The sequence below is a fragment of the Leptodactylus fuscus genome, chromosome 7 (assembly GCF_031893055.1).
Source record: "Leptodactylus fuscus isolate aLepFus1 chromosome 7, aLepFus1.hap2, whole genome shotgun sequence".
Classification (NCBI taxonomy): Eukaryota; Metazoa; Chordata; class Amphibia; order Anura; family Leptodactylidae; genus Leptodactylus; species Leptodactylus fuscus.
This window is the reverse complement of record NC_134271.1, coordinates 74,869,297-74,890,700: the sequence shown is the minus strand read 5'-3', so window position 1 is coordinate 74,890,700 and position 21,404 is coordinate 74,869,297. Positions and strand designations below refer to the sequence as shown.

General features: G+C 43.6%; 1 protein-coding gene across 1 annotated transcript in view; it reads right to left on the bottom strand.

The window, feature by feature from the left end:
- KIAA0513 (KIAA0513 ortholog) overlaps positions 1-18,053 on the bottom strand; it is a 55,383-nt gene extending 37,330 nt beyond the window's left edge. The window contains exon 1 of the mRNA XM_075282164.1: positions 17,882-18,053. The gene's annotated coding sequence lies outside the window, so the exon portion shown is untranslated. The remainder of the gene's footprint in view (positions 1-17,881) is intronic.
- Positions 18,054-21,404: the final 3,351 nt, after the last annotated feature.

The window sequence follows — 21,404 nt, the reverse complement described above, 5'->3', positions numbered from 1 at the left end:
ATACCCTGAGTGGGGGCTTAGCATCAGTCACACACCTTAAAGGGAGTCTGTCAGCAGGAAAATCTGTTTCAACCTAATAACAATAACTTGTAGAGCGGCTTCTACACTTTCCAGACATTTATTTTTTATTATGCATTGCAGCTCCATTCTCATGAAAATCTGTGTTTTATTTGTATGTAAATTGGCTGAAATGGTTTTAGGGGCGTTTGTTCTCCTACAAGGGCTTCACACACTGCTTTAGATATAATGGCCCCTAACTGCAGACAAACTGGGAGACTTCACTCAAGCAGTTAAGGGTGGTGAAGTCCAAGCAGAAGACGACACTCCCCTAAGGCCCTTTTTAGCTTATCTTCAAGGAGATAGAGCTGCAAAGCAGAATAAATAATATATATTTGGTAAGAATAGAAGCTGCTCTACAAGGTACTGTCATTAGTCTGACGCTGAATTTCCTGATTCAAGGCTATTAATGTGGAAGGGGGTGGTTTTGAGAGTTATACAGTACAAGAAGCAGGGGCTTTAACAGAACACAGTTTTTTAATGGTAGAATCCCTTTAAATACTATTTTTTCTAGGTAACACGTCAGAATAGCCTTTAGAAAGGCTATTCGTCTCCTACATTTGGAAGTGCTCTCCGCCGCGCCGTTCGTAATACCGGTTTGTACCGGTATGCTAATTAGTTCTCTCGCAGCGATGGGGGCGTCCCCCAGCGCAGAAAATGCGATGGGGGCGTCCCCATTGCTGCTCGAAAACCGACTCCAGTGCCGCCTCTATCTTCTTCTGCATCCTCCCCTTCCTTCTTTGACTTGACGTCGGACGCCTGCGCAGTACGCTCTGTTCGGCGAAATTCGCCGAACGTACTGTGCATGCCCGCGGCCATAGTGCCGACACCGCAATTTTGCGCAAAGTTCGCCGAACAGAGCGTACTGCGCAGGCATCCGACGTGAAGCCGAAGAAGGAAGGGGAGGATGCAGAAGACGACAGAGGCGACGCTGGAGTCGGTTTTCGAGCAGCAATGGGGATGCCCCCATCGCATTTCCTGCGCTGGGGCCCGCCCCCATCGCTGCGAGAGAACTAATTAGCATACTGGTACAAACCAGTATTTTGAACGAATGGCGCGGCGGCGATCACTTCCAAAGGTAGGAGACGAATAGCCTTTCTAAAGGCTATTCCGACGTGTTACCTAGAAAAAAAAAAAAGTTTTTTAATGGTAGAATCCCTTTAAGAACATGAATCTACTGAGTTTGTGGGAGTTAACAGACTAAGACTAGGTTTACACCTGCGCCCAGGCTCTGTTTGGTGATTCCATCCCCGGATATGCTTGAAAAATGTGCAGAAAAAAGTCCTGCAAGCAGACCCCATAATAACCACTTTGTAAGAGGATTAGGTTTCCATTTTCGGGTCCCCAACGGACCCAAAGAATGGAAGCCCGAACATGTAAGGCTAGTTGAAGACGACTGTATGTATTTTGCAGTCCACCAAATAATGTTCAAAAACGGACAGTATTGCTTCAGTGTGTCATCCGTATTTGCAGATTCACAAATATGGAAGGCACACAAAAACAAAAAAAAGCTACCCAAACCCTGTGGGTAGCTAGGTAACTGATTCGCAAACACAGACGGAGAAGACACTGATGGCATACTGAAAAATCACATGGTTGCCTTCAAAGGGCCTAAGGTCTTATTCACATATCAGTGTTTTGTATCAATGATTGCAAGAAAAACTCAGAAGGTCAAAAACAAAGTACAATTTTGCCTTGCCAAATCAGTCACATGTCCGCTATTTTAGTGGACATAATAACAAGGGATGCAGGATTTGTTTTTTTTTCTTACATTAATGTCTATGGCTAATGGACAGTGACGGACAGTCTGGTATTAGTTTTTTTTAATTACAAGAAAAAAAAAAAAAAGGACAGCATACAAATTCACATTAACCAAACCTAGCTGATGTTAATTTACCCATTTGTTATTTTTTTTTAATTGATCTTATAGCCATTGCCAAGAGCGGACGCACATCTCCAGAGTTCCTGACCCTGCCGTCTTAATCCACAGCTCCACGGCATCAAACAAGGCCATCCAAAGTACTGGTGACCCCGAGGCTTTCCCCTAGGCCTCCGGGAGCTCTACAGTGGCACCATTTTTGCTGTCAGCCGCGTAGCTGGGACCTTTAGTGCTGCAGCCTACTCAGTCCCGGACGCCATCTCTATAATTGGGCCTACCTGACTGCAGCTTACCACGCGGAGATAGAACTCCCAGCTGCCTGTACATCGTACCCCAGGACTTGGGAGAGGTACCCGGCACCGCTCAGTTCGTTTCCGGCGGCTCCTATACTTTCACTGCCCGGAGGCAGACTCCAGGAGACACGGCCGCCATTTTGTTTTTGCGGTTTTCACATTTTACCAGTGCCCAGGTTGCCTCCAGCTCCCAGAGGACTCACTCCCTTTAGAGGTACACACTTCCGGTCTGGGATCCCCGAAAAAGGGAATTCAATAGCACATTCTCATAGCCCCTAGGCCCCCAGAGAGATTTGCGGCCTACTTTTACAGTACACACCATGGGGCCCACCATCTTGGAACTTTCCCAGCCATTCCAGCTCCTGGCAGTTCATCCTCCTCAGTCATTGCTAGAGCTCCTCGGGATAGAGGGATTGCTTCTCCCCGGCTCTTCAGGAATATCCCCCCTCTTTTTCAACATCCACCTCCACCTCCTTGCATCTGGAACCTGCTCACATCTCCAGCAGCATAACAGCAGTAGCAGCACAGAAGGCTTTCAACCTGTTGGCTACTACAGTCATGGCCAAAAGTTTTGAGAATGATACAAATATTAATTTTTACAAAGTCTACTGCTTCAGTTTTTCTAATGGCAATTTGCATATACTCCAGAATGTTATAAAGAGTGATCAGCTTAACAGCAATTACTTGTAAAGTCAATATTTGCCTAGAAAATAAATTTTATCTCCCAAAACACATTTCAACATCATTGCAGCCCTGCCTTAAAAGGACCAGCTAACATCGTTTCAGTGATTGCTCCATTAACACAGGTGTGGGTGTTGATGAGGACAGGGCTGGAGATCAATCTGTCATGATTAAGTAAGAATGACACCACTGGACACTTTAAAAGGAAGCTGGTGCTTAGCATCATTGTTTCTCTTCTGTTAACCATGGTTATCTCTAAAGAAACACGTGCAGTCATCATTGCACTGCACAAAAATGGCCTAACAGGGAAGAGTATCGCAGCTAGAAAGATTGCACCTCCGTCAACAATCTATCGCATCATCAAGAACTTCAAGGAGAGAGGTTCCCTTGTTGGCAAAAAGGCTCCAGGGCGCCCAAGAAAGACCAGCAAGTGCCAGGACTGTCTCTTAAAAGTGTTTCAGCTGCGGGATCGGGCTACCAGCAGTGCAGAGCTTGCTCAGGAATGGCAGCAGGCAGGTGTGAGTGCATCTGCACGCACTGTGAGGCGGAGACTCTCGGAGCAAGACCTGGTCTCAAGGAGGGCAGCAAAGAAGCCACTTCTCTCCAGAAAAAACATCAGGGACAGACTGATATTCTGCAAAAGGTACAGGGAGTGGATTGCTGAGGACTGGGGTAAAGTCATTTTCTCTGATGAATCCCCTTTTCGATTGTTTGGGACATCTGGAAAACAGCTTATTTGGAGAAGACGAGGTGAGCGCTACCACCAGTCTTGTCTCATGCCAACTGTAAAGCATCCTGAAACCATTCATGTGTGGGATTGCTTCTCAGCCAAGGGAATCGGCTCTCTCACAGTCTTGCCTAAAAACACAGCCATGAATAAAGAATGGTACCAGAATGTCCTCCTAGATCAGTGATGGCGAACCTATGGCACGCGTGCCAGAGAGGGCACGCAGAGCCCCCTCTGCTGGCACGCGTGCTGTCGCCCTGATCGCTCACTAACGGCGAATGCAATGCAGGATTCCCCGTTAGTGAGCGATCGCTGCCTTCAGCTGGTTGTGCAAATGCGCATCCAGCTGAAAGCTGTCAGTGTAGCTCAGTGTAGGCCACGCGTACTACGCGGCCTACACTGACTACAGAGTGTGACCTCTGAAAAAGCACGGGCGTGATGACGTAAGTCATCAGCGCGCGCAGTGAACAGAAGAGAGAACACCCGGCAGCTCTTCAGGTAACTATATTGTGTTCGTTTGCACTGTCCTTTGTCTCAGTCTCTTTCGAATGCTATGGCTCCTGTGCTGAAAGAGCTCACTGCTTTTCGTGTGGACTTTGCTAATATCACCCACCGAGTAGATAGGTTGGAGGCTTGTCAGGGAGAGCTGCAGCATGTGGCCTCCTCCGTGTCCGAACGCCTGGTCACCCATGCCGCCCACTTCAATTACACTTATTTAGCGATGGAGGACTTGGACAATCGTTCCCGTTGCAGAAATCTGTGTATACGGGGTCTTCCAGAAACCTACATGCAAGAACAACTTCCCTCTATTGCAGCCAGTATCTTCTCCTCATTAGTTGGTGAGGATGTCGCTTCAAAAATGGAGTTGGAGAGGATCCACAGGGCCATTCGCCCCAAACCGAGTGCAGGGGCCCCGCCGCGGGACGTGGTATGTGTCCTTTTTTCCCATATGCATACTGTGGATCTTCTTCGAGCAGCTAGGGATGCAGCTGATTTATCATATGAGGGACACTTGCTAAAGCTGTATCAGGACTTAGCACCTTCTACTCTTCAGAAGCGCTGGGTGTTGAAACCACTTTTGGATTACCTCCGAGCTAAGGGATTTAGCTATGCCTGGTTATTTCCCTTTGACTTTTCGGTACTTCATGATGGAAAGAGGCATGTGGTTCGTATTCCTCAGGACTTGGCGCGCCTTTGGGAAGCTTTGAATATCTCTCCTATCCCTGTTCCTTCATGGATGCCGTTGCAGGAAGATGCGATACAGATACCGGCGACTTGGCATCTCCCACTGAGTCGACCGGGATCCCCAGATGCCGCATCTGCCTCTGCTGAGGGTTGATGGTACCATTTGCTGTGTTTCCAGCGCGTTCTATGGACTGTCCTTGTTCTCATTTAGCGTCTTGATTTAGGGCTCGTTTTGCTCTCCCCCCCCCCCATTTTCCCCATTTCTGCCTCCCCCGCTACCTATCCCCCCCCCCTTCCTTTTTCCTATTTTCTACTTTTATATTGTTATTGCTATATGTTATTATGGCCCCTTTATGCTGAAGTGTTGCGCTTGGACTTGTTCCCGTTAGTTATTGATAGCTCTTATACTCCGGAAGACCATGATCTTTGGTTCTGTGCTCATTTACTCTGCTGTTCTCTTATTTTGCCTACTGTACTGTTGTTTACTTTATATATTTGAAAAATTAATAAAACGTTAAAAAAAGTTAATGAATTTTCCCCATTGTTATACACTAGAAGTGAACAGATAAATTCCTATGAAATGCCAGAGAGCAGATATTAAGACTGTGATATAATAACCAGGGGTAAGCATTTGTTTCTTGGTAGCCCTTTAAGAAAAACAAACAAAATAGCAAAAGTGTTTTCATCAAATCAACTGAGTCATTCCAATCCCTACAGACTCAAAGTCAAGGTTCTGTTTATTCTTAGTCACACTCAACAGTTTCCATCTTGTAAGAGGACAGATCAATGGTTTCCCAACAATTAGTAAATCTCAGATAACAATGCTGAACCTGGTGAGTCTCCTTACCCCTGGCAGTGCCTGCGCCAAGGAAAACAACACGAACAGTAGCCGATGCAAGTGACGCATGTGGAGCGGCAGGAAGGTAAGTCTTAGATTTCTTAATCCCGAAGGCAAAATAGAAATAATCTTGTTTGGTAAAACCTGCGTTCAGTGCCAACTCCACAAGATTCAAAGAGCTCAAAGCAGATACTGAAAAAGAAAACATGCCAAGTTCTCTACTCCTTTGCCAGCCGCTTAACCAGTTCCTGCTCTGCTAAACAAGAAGTACTAGAAGTAGTACTACATATAGACTAAGCAGACACGCACAATTACAGCCAGCATACAGGACAAGAGAACCAGTACTATACAGTGTCCATATATACAGAGAATTACACCCAGTATACAGGACAAGAGTGGCAGTACTGTGCACTGTCCAGACATACAGAATAGGAGTAGATACTGAAAATTATACCCAGCATCTAGGACAAAGTAGTATTGTATGCTGTTCACACATACAGAATTAGGGTTGACTGGCACTGGAAGACAGTGCATATGAATATGAAGGGACACAGTATTACCCAGCAGTTCCCACTACTCAGTGCATGTACAATACTAAATGACCCCCTGCAGTGACTGATCACTGAGAGGTTTGTGCCATCTCCAGCATATATTATTCTCCATCAGATGACAGAAATGAGTCACTGTGAATAAACAGCACAGGCCGGAAGTAACAAGAGGATAAATTGAGGGAAGCAGCAGGATGGCAGAGCTCTGTGTACTGCGAAGAGGAGGAGAACAGACTGTGAGATAACAACATAGAAAGCCTCAAGTGTACACACTGAGCTGGCTGCCAACACAAGAAGACATGCTCTTCACAGCCACTGAAGCAAAAGAGAGCGCCAAAGAAATATTAAAGGTTGCAGTCAAGCCAATAGAAAACCAGTGGAATTGAGAATTCATCTCTGGATCTGAGTGGCTCTTTAATGGGAGTCAGCCACCAGACCCCAACCGCACAGATAGATAGGTTAGGGTCATCTGAATCAAACTGTGTGTTCCCCATTTTGAATTGGTGCATCTGTTGCCAAGACATCTCAATTTTTGTCAAGATGCAAGTGAACACTTTGGAGCAGTGAGAGAGTTGTCATTACATCAAAGAGGCAACAGCAAAAAAAAAAAAAAAAAAAAAGAAGCTAAATCACAGCAACAGAGTCACCAATTTGTGAGGGGGGTATGCTGTTTGATTCAGTTGATCCTAATCTACCTATCTGCAGGGCTGGGTTGATATTCCAGGTTCTGGTGACACACTACCTTTAAAATGGGTTTGCTATTGATTAGTTTTTTGTAGAATGTCAATTCCCATTATCAGAGATAGAAGCACTGATACCAGATGAAGCAGCATTGTCCGTTAGTACCCATTTTTTCCCTCAAATCTCAGATTCCTCATTCCTTGTTCACATAGTTTTTCCGGTTCAGCAGCTAACATTCCGCTTTCCTGACACCTCCTGTAATTTGCATTTATTACAGAAACACTAGTTCTGTTTCCTGTACGGCAAAATCAACAGTGAAAAAAATCCCTCTAAAAGAAACAAAAGATAGGAATTGTTGCCCTTCTTGACCAGACGGCAACTCTGTGTAGTAATTTAGATCTATAATACAAATGCCTACTTTACTCCTGATCCAGGTAGATTCGCAAGTCTGAGAAAGTGACAGTATAAAGTGGTAAAAGAAACACCTTTCACAAATGTATCCCAATGTGCTTAACTTGTAGAAAGAGGGAGACCGTTGCCCTGTTCATCCCTTTGGGTTTGCCGGTATATCAAGCGATGTATCCACACCATGGCCACAACAAGCAACATGATGTAGTATCTCCTTAGTGTTATAACTCCTGAAAGGTAAGGTGGCAATGCCATGTATTAATGGAGTAATAACCAGGATTATGTTATTGCTGCATAACTAAGGCTAGGTTTACACTAGCACTCGCTATACGTTCGGGTTTCCATCCCCAAACCCGATTAAATAATGTGTTTTTTGGGGGGGCTGAGACCCAGCAGTCCCCATTATAACCTGCAGGTAATCGTTTTTTTAAGCAGATTAGCTTTCCATTCATTGGGTCCCCAAGCAAACCTTAAGAATGGAAAGCTGAACGCTAGTGTGAATCTAGCATAAGCAGATTTGGATTGAAACTTTTGTGACAAGTGAACTAGCTGTAATGACAGCCATTTTGGTTGTCATCCAGCGATCCAAGATTTCTGCAAAACAAAACTATCTAGTGTTTTAGTGACAAAACATACACTTCAAACATTGCTGCTTAAAGGGGCTCTATCACTGGATTTTCACCAGGCTATTCAGGTTCTGTTAATCGTTTGTCAAAAGACACCCCCCCCCCGTTTTCATGAATTACCTTTTAAACGTATATGTAAATGAGCCCTTCCGTGCACTGTGAGCGTTCCTGTGCAACCCTTTGCTCAATGTAAGTCCCTCCTCCTACCTTTGATTCACAGCCTCTAACTATCTCTTCCCTGCTAGTGGCACAGGACCTGTGATGACGTCACTACAAGGTCCTTCATCGTCTTCTAAGTAGTGATTATACAGAACAGGGGCTGCAGCTCCCTTTTTCTACCATAGCATAGATCTACTGTGCACATGAAGATCTATGATAGACACAGGGAGCTGTAGCCCCTGCTCTGGATAAGGGGGGGGGGGGGGGGGGAGTCTTAAACGGTTAGCAGGACCCGAATAGCCTTTTTACAGGCTATTCAGGCATATGTTTATCTAAAATAGCGAAAATCAAGTGATAGAGCCCCTTTAACTAGGTATTATTGTCATCCAGAGTCTGGAAGAGCTGTGACAGTATCAGAACTGTAATGGCTACCAATTGGATGTCCATGGGACATGGCTTTTCAGGGATCCTGAATACCAACTATATCTTATACTACAATTCCATATCACTATATAACTAGGCAGATGTGTTATTCAGGAGTTTGGGTGCACGCCTCATCCTCTCTGCTTGGTTATAAAAATGCTGTTGGATTCTGCAAACAATGCACTGGATGAGTCACCTCACAAGAAGATAGGGCAGTACCAGGGAAGGTGACAGGCAGCTTTGATAGGGTGGTCAGTATTATAATTAGTGTGACAAGAGGCAGGGTGACAAGAAAAAGCAGGAAATCTCATGAAGTACAGCTGAAAATGGCACAGTTATGGTAAAGGATCAAGTACGTGGCATATACTGAAATGAATGCCAGTAATCCAGAAAACTTGTTCTAGCATGTTGGGAAAACAGCAACGAACATGGAAACGCCCCCTATAATAAATCATAAGTTGGGGAGCAGCAGGTTAGAGACAAATGACCTATATAACTGTACCTGAACTATACGGTGGCCTGGAGGGAGACTAGATCCTACACCATATAAAGGGGTAGGATGAAGCCCCTTCTGCTGATCCAGTTGTTAAAATTTTAAATGGATCGCAGGTCCAGGAAGAACAGGAGCCTCAACCCCAGTTTTGTTGCTAGTAGAGCAGGAAGCCATAGGCTTTCTGCCATACCACTTTCTGACTTGTAGGCCTAAAGTGGCTTGCACCCTACAAGCTGCAAGGATTGAGAGGGGAGTATTAGCACGGTACATCTCTCTACTATCAGGCCCTCTTGCTCTGGGGACATTTGACGTCAAAGCGGTGTACCCAGAGCAGAGGAAGAGCGTGGTCGGGGACTAGACAGGCAAGTATTGTAATTAAACACTATGGGGACCACTATCGTGAATGGGTGACAGTTCACTATATGGGGAACATTATACTGTATACTGTGTTTTGCCTCAAAATCAGCATTAGATTTCTCCCCGATTCTGCCTCCCATTGTTTTCAACAGAAGGCAGAGATCGAAGAAAGCTGCAGAAAATATAAGATCCTGCTCACAATCTTGCTGATGATTCAACCACAGAGTCTGTGGCGCGAGACACCCTTATTCATCTAAGCCTAATCAGTCAGGGAAAGCTCAGTTTCAGCTTTTCACCATGAGGAGCCTGGGAGCAAGAAAACAAAGAGCAATCTGAGGCAGACGTTTACCTCAAATTTCTCTTTATGGACCTTAAAAGGGGTTATCTACCTTTGTAATATCAATGGGATATCCTCATGACAGGCCAACAATTTTATGTCTGCAGGGGTCTGACAGCCAGGACCTCTGCAGATCAGCTGTTCCAGGACAGTGCAGCGACCAGTAATGTTAACATGCCAGTAGCCACACGGTCTTAAAACAACTGATCTGGTGTGGTCCTGGCTGTCAGACCCCTGTAGATGTAATATTGATGACCTATCCTAAGGATACATATTAATATTAGAAAGGTGTATATATAATATAATCCATATAAAATTCAGAGAGACATAATTTATTAGGGGGCTAGGTAACACTATGATAGACAAGAGGACAGCACAGTCGCCCAGTGATTAGCAATGTAGCCTTGTAGCGCTGGAGTCCAGGGTTCGAATCCTTTCAAGGACAACATCTGCAAGGAGTTTGTATGTTCTCCCCGTGTTTGCATGGGTTTCCACTGGGTACTCCAGTGTCTTCCCAAAGACATAGTGATGGGGAATATAGATTGTGAGTCCTATATAGGACAGTGACTATCAATGTCTGTAAAGCGGAATATGATGGCGCTATACAAATAAGCATAATAAAATAAAGAGGCACGGTATGGGGAGGGGGCTCCAAAAGGGGGTGTGGAAAATTTTTACGATGCATTATATTTGCTAAACCTACTGCCTCCCCTAAAACATTTGCACACTGTGCTGCTCACGCTGCCTTCATCCCCCCCATTGAACCTGTTAAAAATTTGAATCCCACCCATCTATACTTCATCATCATCATTCTCTGGCATATTCCACAGTTTAGTGCATGCAAGAACATTCCTCCTCCCCCCCCCCCCCAGCCATCTCCCTCCTGTAGGCAAAAGATCCACACGACTGGATAATTTCATCAGAAGCCAATTATCTTCCCTGTATGTCTGAGGACTGTGGGAGGTAAAACAGATCACCAGGAGGAAACTGATACAAACATGAGAGACATAAAATACACAGACGCCACCAGACAAGGCATCAGAGTATTTATACCCTTAAAAATTACAGGAGCTGTCAAGTCTTGAATAAAGTGTGCAAAAATCTTATTTTAATATTATTATCTTAATCTTATATCGCATTCCTCCCTACTGCCAGTGTCAATCTTTACTGTACTTCTGACACTTTGGTTAAGGATGCAAAATGCATAGTACACCCCAGTGGCGTAACTAGGAATGGTGGGGCCCTGTGGCGAACTTTTGACATGCCCCCCCCCCCCCCCCCCCGACCGACACCCTCCTACGCATGCTCCATAGTGGCCCCTCCGCACGGTATTATCCCCCATAGTGGCCCCTGCACACGGTATTATCCCCCATAGTGGCCCCTGCACACGGTATTATCCCCCATAGTGGCCCCTGCACACATTATTGTCCCCCGTAGTGGCCCCTGCACACTGTATTATCCCCCATAGTGGCCCCTGCACACAGTATTATCCCCCATAGTGGCCCCTGCACACATTATTGTCCCCCGTAGTGGCCCCTGCACACAGTATTATCCCCCATAGTGGCCCCTGCACACAGTATTATCCCCCATAGTGGCTCCTGCACACAGTATTATGTCCCACTGTGGACACCCATAAACAATTATTATACTCTGGGGTCTTTTCAGACCCCAGAGTATAATAATCGGAGACCCAGGGGGAGAAAAACATAAAAAAAAACTCTGTTACTCACCTATCTCCCATCTCCTGTGCTGTCGGCCTCCGAAGTAGTCGCTCTTCAATGACGTCAGATGTCACATGACCCAGGACACAGGCCGGGGTCAGGAGATGTCAGACGACTAGGCCGAAGCCTGCACGGATTGTGGAGAGGTAAGTAACAGTGTTTGTGTTTCTTACCTCTCCCGGTTCGCCAATCATTATACTCGGGGGTCTGAAAAGACCCCCGAGTATAATGATAGCAGTGGTAGCGGCTGTCACCGGGCCCCTAATATCCCGGGCCCTGTGGCAGCTGCCTCTGCTGATATGGCGGTAGTTACACCACTGGTACACCCAATGATTCTCAGGTCATGCATTATCCTTGGCTGGAATCTATAGGAGCTCTGAACTAGCCATTTAATGGCACAGCCGTATGATGAAGGATGAATGGGCATCAGCCATGGGGATTCCTCCATTCTTTTGTGTTATTTCCTGCTTTTATTAGCTTCTTTAACTTGCTTTTGATGTGACAGTTCAGGATGAAGGATCTTCATCTGCTCCTGCACAGTATAACTCCTCACAGACTCATTTACTTGCTTCCTGGAAAGTGAAGCAGAAACTTTCTTCTCTCTCAATCTTATCTGCGCCAGGGAGATTCCATAAAACTCACATTTCTGTATACAGTGAACACTTGGGTGCCTGAATCTGTCACTTCATTATCAGCTTTATATGCAGAAGAGTCACATCTGACTTAAACAGAAAGGACACCAACTGGAAGAAGTCTATGACACGTGAACGAAGAGCAACCCCAAAATCAACAAGACTTCTCTTTTCAGCTAATCAAAAGATCCCATTTTGACTAGTAAGTAAATAAATAATAATAATTCATGAAAAAAATGCAACTCCTTACTATGGAGGACTACTATTGACCCAGAGAAATCAGAAGTTGCACATACAACACTTGCTTCTCTTACAGGTCCCCACACGGTATAACACCCCCTTTATTGGTCCACACATATTTACTCACCAATCCCTGCTCCTGTCCAGACCTGCCTCCGCATAGGCCCAAAACTGCTACTGCATACTACACAATACCAGGACATGATCCCCGGATATTGCTCAGCATCAAGAAATAACGTGTAGCGCTTCTGGAGCCGAAGAGCAGGTAGCCTGGACAGAAGCGGGAATCAGTGAGTGACCTGTTGGAATAAACCAATAGGTAATCGCAGATTTAAAAGTGCAAGCCATAATGCAGCCACCGCATAATATAATGCATAATGGGGATCGGGGACTGGACCTACTAATGTCATGCCACTATGTTGTCAGTTCCGACACTGGTCACAGACTTCTTCCTACCCTTTTCCTGGCTCTAAATGTTATGTAAAAACGAGGGTTCTTGGCACCTGGAAACAATGATTAACACTGAACTACATGGGGGAGGTTGTGACAAATTGATCTCCCCTCCTCTATGTACTGGGGACCTGCAATCTACAAGGGATAATGCAAGAAAGCTATGTGGTCTGACAGGAAAATCATGACAGTTGCCAAGCAAGCTAAGCGTGGGATAAGTGTGACCCAAAGCCTTTTACCTGGAGTCACTCAAATTTATCACAACCTGTGACAATGTCTAGGCTATCCCATAGCTTGTGTTCAGTGAATGGGTACATTTTTGTATATATCTAGAAACTAGAGGTGTGCGCCAATCATACCCACCCACCACGAGTACAAAGCTGTTGCACTGTAACAGCAGGAATAGATCAAAAATCAAAAAAAAGTTTTCTTTTCCTACAAAGCTACTTATCAATGTGTTCCACCTGCTGTGAAACATGCTGCCTGCAGATTAGACTGCATTTTCAAGGTGAGGGGAGTATTTACATAGGTTTTTTTTCTAATTGACAACTAAACATTTTCTCATGCATATTTTGGAGTCTCCTTTATACATTTCACCTTCGGCTAATAATAAACTAATTCAAATTTTTATCTTACATCAGTGCTACCTGACCCCGGCCCGTTTGCACAAGATGGGTCATTTGCCTAGCCCGAATTGCCTTAGGTGTCCGTGTCCTCGCGCAGATTTCTGGCACATGGTGTGGCGTTGTCCAATTATACAAACCTTTTGGAGGGGGGTTGTGGACCTCTTGGCGGATGTCCTGGATCGCCCTGTCCCATTTTCTCCTGTAGTCTGCCTGTTTGGCGTACTGGAAGAGGAGGTGTGGCAGCATCATACCCAAATTTTTCTTCGGGAATGCCTTACGATGGATGGCCCCACAGTCTCCATCGCTATCCCAATGGCGGAAGCTGGTTAATTCGATTCTTCCATTTAACCAAATTATATATAAAGGGAGGGAGCTGTCCCAAGAAATTTAATAAGGTATGGGGAGCGTGGTGCGATTCCCCCACAACCCAATACTCTGCCCCCTCAATGCGTTCAGCGCTGGACGCCTTTACGTCCTGATAAGGGACGTCTGCCAGATAGGTCCGTGGCCCATTTTATTGATATGACATGTGACTACTGACGCTGAGATATTTTGTTCATTATTGTGCCATTGATGTGGAGGGTGGGTTTGGGCCGTGATGGGATGGTGATGTGGCATATCTCTCTTTAAGATTTTTTCCTGTACTTTACGCTCTTTTGTGAATGTACTTTTCCTGATTGCATTATTTGCTTTGTTATATAATTTTCAATACAACAAGTTTTAAAAAAAACAAACAAACATATTCTCAAGTAAGTGACAATGACGAACATTTGTAATGCACTTTTCTGATGGGAGAGTCAAAGCAAAGAGAGCATTCTGGTGTAGGGAAGTTAGTGGCTGCCATAAGGCACTCATCGCCGACACCAACAAGGGTTAATTTCTTTTACTAGAAGTCAAATCACCTATCAGTATATTTTTTGCAGTACCTGTATATTTTAGAGTACCCGGGGAAAACCCATGCAAACACAGGGAGAAAATGCATGGACATGTTGCAAACGCAGGAATAAGTTTGCAAGATGCCAATGCTGCAAAGCCTCAGTGCTACCCCTAGCATTTCAAACCAGCAACAGTGCATTGTAGAAGAGACCTTATCGTGATCACTAAGATACTTTTAGATAGCCCAAAAAACATAACATGTATAGAAATGAGACTCAAGCACAATGGAGACATGTAAAGGCCTCAGTTTTCAAGCCTGCATACAAAGGTCTTGGAGGCTCTGGCATACCTGAGATTTTTATATTCATAAAAATAGATTTGTCAAGGAAATGGTGCTGTAGTGGACTACCTGAAGATATGCATAATGTTTCCTGTAATCCACTATGGCTGGGTTGAGATTTCTGGTGAATGACTCCCTTTACACCACCAGCAAAGATTACAACCTACTGTCATCCAGAGATCAATCCCTCACAATGAGTTTTCAACCACTGATAAAAACAGACATTACTTTAAGCAAGCCATAAGATTTACATTTGTCGATGGCCAATCTGACATGTAGATAATTTAGTAAGTCAAAAAATAGATGAGCCATGCTGGACATTTACGGCAGAAAATATCAGCATTTCGTTTGCTGTCCTTTTTAAAAAAAAAAAAAAAAAATTAACAAACAAAACACACAACTAAACTATCTCATGATTGGGCAGTTTAGTTGATAATGTGGATGTTGAGATCATTTGTGCAACCAGTCTCATCATCAATTGGATAGCTGCATAGTGGCCATTAGAAATTTAGTGTGTATGGTTGTGTTACAATGTGCATAACAAAGTCAACAACTACCGAAAATGGAAGATCCAATGAGCAAGTCTGATCTTTTTTTAAATTCAAGAATATTCAAATGGATATAATGTTATTGAAAACTAAACCTACACTAAGGACAGACAAAGCTAGGTACCTACTTTGGGCAACATATTATTCAAACTGCACACTGGCTACGTAAGGCAAAACACAAAGAGGATGGAATATTAACATCTAAAAAGGTTTTAAATGCTAGTGCATAGAAAAAAAAAAGTGAATACCGCCATAAGGCATACAGTACATCTATATGGACAAAACTATTGGATTCTTCCAAACCAGACTGACCTATGCATGCTTTGATAGACCTCCATTATGACAGCAGTCTTCTGGAGAGAATAAACCCTTCCACTTCTTTTCCCAGTTATCTGGAATTTGCAATTCTTTATGTGTTTTCAAAGTCATCATTCTACACTGAAATGGTGTACTGAAGTTCATTTGTTATGTATATTGCTTCTGAAAGATCATGGCTGTCCGTGATTTATGAAGGAATCAGTGCCGGGCTGTGGAAAAATAAAGGAGTCAGAGTTGATGGTTTGGACTGCCATCCAACCAACCATCGCCCTGTTTGTATTTGTCTCTATGTAATTTGGGTTTTGTTTTAAATGACATTATATACTTGATTCTAGCCAAAGGCTACCTCATATAGACTGGCAATGTGGTAGCCAGAACTACAGTGTAGTTTTTCTACAGCTGGAGGCTGACAGATCGCAGATCACTGTTCTCTATTTCCTACTCTCCTCAGTGCTGGACACAAAACCTTTCTTCCTTGGACGCAGCAGAAAAAGCTCCCAGAAAACACTCAGACAATTCGGATTAAAAGACATTAAAATGGGGATTACTATTCTGCATTCTCAAAAGGACATTAGCAGATAAAGCTGGCATCTCCCGGCCGCCACTGATTGGTTGTAATCCCAGCAATCCACCCTCCCCCAACAGTCTCAACAAAATGTTATCTGGCTCATAAGAAAAAGTAACGTTGCAAAAATAGGTCAAGTCTGTTTTGTGGAAGGCCTGGCATCTAATTCAGGAGAACCTGGCAAAAAAGGAGTTAATGCGGACTGTCTAAATGTATGGTGCCAAAAGGTGTAGCTTTAAGCTCCTAGAGTCTAATAGAAAACCTGCTGCCCTCCTCCTTGTATCATCACGCCATATAATATCTATAAACAGCCATCTAACCATTATAGTATGCAAAAGATGCTGACCTCTAATGGAGCAGCAGAGCCTTTGGGAGGACACCTGCAAATTCTGCACACAGATTAATGCACTGAAGAGATCCCTGGCCGACTCAAGATGTCATTTTCTATGAGTCAACTCTGCAGAACTTGGGATCCTAATTAAAGATGCAGACTGAAATAAGTAAGTGCGCCCCTGTTATACCTGACATTCTAGATACCGCAAATGACTACATACTTGAGAGATACATGCCACAAACATTATTGGATTTGTATCCTATGTGACACAAGTATTGTAATGATAATCATATTGTCAAATTGCACTAAATAAATTTCATTTTCATATGTCTCAATGTAGCCTGGAAGTGATAACAGGTATAGATTTGATGGGCCATGAATCATCCGCTGTGCCGATACATGGTACTTATGGATGCTCAAGTGGCAATCTGATAATCCTATTTATTGATAGTGGATACGTTGTAATGACTGTACACAGAAGACACAAGCCTATAAATCAGAAAACAAGGAAAGGACATTATAAATAGATTGTAAAAAATATCTGATGTTTCATGTCCCCGGGTGACAGAATCTGCCCTAGAATGAATACAAAGTTATAACAATAGGAACAATGAAGAACTGAAAGTTCAGGCAAACGCAGAGTTAACCTGTGCCACCTGCCTGCAGCATGACATGTCACAGTGACACTGGGCACTAAGTGAGGAAGGGAAGAGGGTTAAAAGGCTGTGCCAGCCCATCACTGTGTATCTATTTATCTACAGGCATCTCAGATGATACAATGAAACAAAAGTTCAGCTCTATAGACTGCAATGGGACATACAGAGTCCTGTACACAACATGTTTCACTATATACATATGGGTTTCTCTTTTAATGGATTCTGAGCATTTAGTGAAGTTGTTGGTACTAGAAGCTGATATAATGCGTCATACATGGGTGCAGGATAATGCGATGTAATGGCAGGACAAAGATGACACAATGCTGTTACAGAACTTACAGTGCTGAAAAATGGCGCAATACACAATATATACACAACATATACAAAGCAGGAATTCCTGATGTGCAGATGACATCTTATGATGTTCCCATGTCACCTGAGACTTAATTTACAATATATAGCGACAGCGGTGTATGTTACAGTGGGAAACAGCATATACATCATATAAACTCACAACTGACACACCTACAAGAGATATATACACACATATGTATAAATATATAGTAGATTTTATAAGCACACAACACTCGTATCAATTATATACACTCCACCATACATTGATATTGGCTTCTATACACCCTCAGTGCTGACATATACATCCACACATCCTGCCATATGGACACATGACATACATGCTATAGGCGTTCACTGCCATATACATAGTTCGTCACCACAAACTACACAGCCATGCCGCTCCGCTCAGTGACTACGCCAGGAGTTGTCAGCCTGGGCACAGCTGTTTCCCCCAGTAGGCGGGTAACAAGTGCACTTTCCATATGTTCAGTGTCCCCGCCATCATCCTCCATTCAAGAGCCCCTTTTACCTGCACGTCCATGCGTCCTGCTCAGAGCCCACGCTGAGACCAGTGCCCCTCTCCTCAGTCACTGCTGCCTGCTCCGTGCCCACTCACACACTGGCAGCAGCTGGCAGGTCTCAGCGCATGAGCGACTCAGAAACTCTGCACGGCCATCTTACTCCACCCACTGAGCTGTGCACGCAAAGCCTGCTGGGAAGTGTAGTCTCCAGGGCAATATTCAATGTTCCATCTTCCAGAGCGCTACTTTATTGGTTCGCTCCATTCTGAAAGAAGCTTTAGGGTGACTTTAGGTCCTCCGTCCACTGGGGGATCCCTCGGTCTGGATCCACAGCCATACACCCCCCCTATCAAGAGCACAGGGTATAGTATCCATGAAAGCAAAACCCCCTTCAAAATACAGCAGAAATATTCTATTTATAATTGCAATGAAAAACTCCATCACAAAATCCTCAGTGTAAATACAGTCGAAATGAGAGCCATTGATTTTAGCTGGATGTCATTGCTGGACCCCTTGGGAAGGTGGGGAGACACTATGTAAATATACCTTCACATTGGCCTTGGTAGCCCCAAAACTTATCAGTCCGTAATGAGAAATAGAATCACAATAAAAAACTTTTTCAGCACAACAGAACCGATGTCTTATTTCCTTATTTTCTTTTAAAAAATAACTTTTATTTTCAAATATTAAAACATCCAAAATGCCTTTGGTATAGCACCAGACACAAAACAAAAATAAGTGGTAAACACAGACAAAAAACTTTCGGCATATGCGTGTACGGCATTGGGAGATAGCCTGTTGTGCTGAAAAAGTTTTTTATTGTGATTCTGTATCGTGACCTTAACCGGAGGAAGTTTTTTTTCGGGCACACAGAACCGCAACTGAGTACAATGAAATAAGATGCATTGAGCTGTGGACTCTTGTTTTGTGCTCGTAATGAGAAATAGCCTGGAATTTATAATTGTGTCACTTATTAGTGACATCATCTGTGACCCCAGAACTGAGTGCAGTTATAACTACATCCAGGTACATAGTGTGTCACCCCTCAGTAATGAGAAATAGCCTGTAAGTAATCATTGTGAGCCACTTATTAGTGATGGCCTCTGTGACCTCATTACTGAATGCAGCTATAATTGCATCCAGGTATATAATATGTGTGTGACCCCCCCCCCCCCCCAATCAAAGAGTAATAGCCTGTAAGTAATCATTATGTTACTTACTTATTAGCAACTGCTCCTATACAGTGTGCAAGAATAACATGGAGCCATCCTTACCTGGTGTCCAAAGCAGCAGCAGCTGATCCTGGAACAGGTAGACTCTAGTACAGTAATGGCCAGTACACCATATGTGGGGAGACGCTAATAGTGCTACAGTATGATATGGTACAAGCCTTTACCAAACCTATGCATAGCATCCTTTATACCATACTTTTGGGCTTACTTTCTCTCCTTTTACTTAGCTCAGGATGTAGATTTCCACTTTCAATAGGTGCTGTATGCTGCAGCTGCTTTTCCTTGGCAGTCTTGAGTAGAGAGTCAAAAATTCCATCCCCATCCCTTCTACAGCAGGTTCAACAAAATCAGGACATCCTTCACCCTCCTTGGGTACTGAGCTGAACCCCACCACTCAGCCTAAATCCAGAGCTTAAAGGGAATGGGGCACCAAAAATTACCTATGTTTTAAGCCAAATTTTTATGTGAAACATATTTAAGAATTTTTGATGGCTTTATTTTAACTGCATTAAAATTGTAAATGTTTTACTATATCATTTAATTTTCACTCTGGCCACTAGGCCTAAGACACTTGCCAATTCTGTAGGGATTTTCATTGCAGCAGTGCTGTACACCACAAGCAAGACAGACAGGATCACATTAGAAGATCACACCTGTTACAGGGATAACCCACAGTGACCCATTACATTAACTGCGGACAAAAAATAAAATAATAATAATAATAATAATAATAATAAATGTCACTGCTTCCCAACCCCCCTCCCTGCATGGAGCAAGTCTGGAATACTATCCCATAGACTTCAATATGTCAGTTTCAAACTACTGCTGTCTAAGACCATGACTATGCTGTAAATCATATCACTAACTGCTGTTAACAGAGCATTGAGAAAGCTCATGCAAGATGGCTGACCCATAATCATGTACATAAAATAGAATAAGACAAAAAAATATGAACATAAAAACAGATTAATAAAACATAATTATCTATAACTTATGTATCTGGTTTAAATAAAGAAAAAATAGGTGATACATTTGTTTTAAGGCCCCATGCACACGGAGGAATCTGGAGTGTATAATTCAGCCCCAGGCTGACCTCCATTCAGAGGCATGGACTCTCTGCATCATATTAGTGATCTATCTTAGGAATTCCTGCCTTCATGCATATAGTAAGGGACAGCAGAGGTGTGGGGAAGTAAAAAGCAGCATCACTATGCAGTGTGATTTCCAGGAACGATGGCTGCTTTATATTTCTCTGCTTTGAAAAGTTCCAGTTATGTAATGGTCTATATTGGGATTGTGACTGTATAACAGTCTGCTGAGGGGTTAGGGGACAGATGAATAGTGGAGGATATTAGGCCCTGTGGAAAATGAGGAATCCAGGCTTGAAAATCTGCTCCGTGTCTCAACTGGTTTTCCCAGCCCACACTCGGTACAGAGATCTAGGCTCCCTGCATCTTAGTGATAAAGGATGTTAGGAGTCCCTGCCTCCCGCTGGCTCTATTGGCCCACACTTAAAAAAACCCTCTAGCATCATACAATATTTAAGGTACCAGAGCCATTTACCCAATTTATAAGGAAATTTATAAAACTATGAATACAGACACCATATTATAATAGGGGGTGGTGCGCCACATTTGAGCATTTTCTGATCTGTTCACCACTTATGGGCTGAGGAGTGACCAGGGAAGACCTGGGGTGAGGATTTACTTTAACCCACTCCAGAGAATTATTGTGAATACCTAAAATATACACCAATCCCTTGACTGGTGTAGAATTCAATTCTGGCATATAGGACCCCCTGTGGTGTTAGTGCAGGCAGCAGATGTACCACAGTTATTAAGACTGGCACATAATGCACAGGTCTTAAGAAAATCCCTCCAATGTCTCTACCGAAACCTCCTGCTTCCCACTGAATGATATATGGAGCTTTGCACATTCAGGGGGAGGTAAATAAAGCGTGTCCCTTTATTCACTCTCATTACATTAATCCAGCATGACCCCCCCCACACACACACATCTCATATTCCACAGATTATGACGTACAGCCACAGCCAAACACCAGAATCACAAGCAAAAAGAACATTCAAGTAGAACAGGTTTAAAACGAACAAGACAGCTGAATGTGTTACATGGAGGTTGCAGCCCAAAAAAGACCAGACAAAATACCTTGAGCTAGCACTCGTGGTAGATGGCAAGCTCCTACGGTCAATTTTATATAGATACACTGTAGTCTGATATTTTCTGTAGTGTAATAAAAAATTTCATAAAACACAAAAACAGAGGCACACCAAGCACATTT